The following is a 426-nucleotide window of genomic DNA, read 5'->3' on the forward strand; positions in this document are numbered from 1 at the left end:
AAGTGGTAAGAAGCCCCAAAGTGACTACACACCGGGTACAATCACAAGTACAGTGCCCCGAGAAGGAGGGTACAGGTCTCACACCCGCACGAACGCCCGAGTACCCGCAACGCGTAAAACTGAGAACAGAGCGGTCACTGCGCATGCGCGACGAAAAAGGCGTGACCAGGATCAGGAAGAGTGGGTGTGTTCCGTTGTCCGTAGAAGCGCGCTGAGGAGAATTGTCCCTGCCGGAGAGCCGTAGCGGCTGCAGGAAGAGGGGCCGCACCCGGAGAGAGAGGGCTGGAGGCCGTGAGGAGTCCCCTTAGTAAGTACTCACACCCCATTTATGTATCCTGGCAACACCAATGTATGTATTTACCCCCTTATATCCCCCCGTGAATGTATTCACCCCCCTTTATTTATTTTGACACCCCCCTGTCTATA

At 55.2% G+C, this 426-nt stretch overlaps 1 protein-coding gene across 1 annotated transcript in view; it reads left to right on the plus strand.

Moving 5' to 3' along the window:
* Window positions 1-217: 217 nt before the first annotated feature.
* The window catches only part of LOC108800749 (ras-related protein ralB-A-like), a 32,695-nt gene continuing 32,486 nt past the window's right edge, over window positions 218-426 (plus strand). Inside the window, exon 1 of the mRNA XM_018572743.1 lies at window positions 218-307. The gene's annotated coding sequence lies outside the window, so the exon portion shown is untranslated. The remainder of the gene's footprint in view (window positions 308-426) is intronic.

Source organism: Nanorana parkeri, unplaced genomic scaffold (assembly GCF_000935625.1).
Source record: "Nanorana parkeri isolate BGI_ZX_2015 unplaced genomic scaffold, ASM93562v1 scaffold2118, whole genome shotgun sequence".
NCBI classification, from domain to species: Eukaryota; Metazoa; Chordata; class Amphibia; order Anura; family Dicroglossidae; genus Nanorana; species Nanorana parkeri.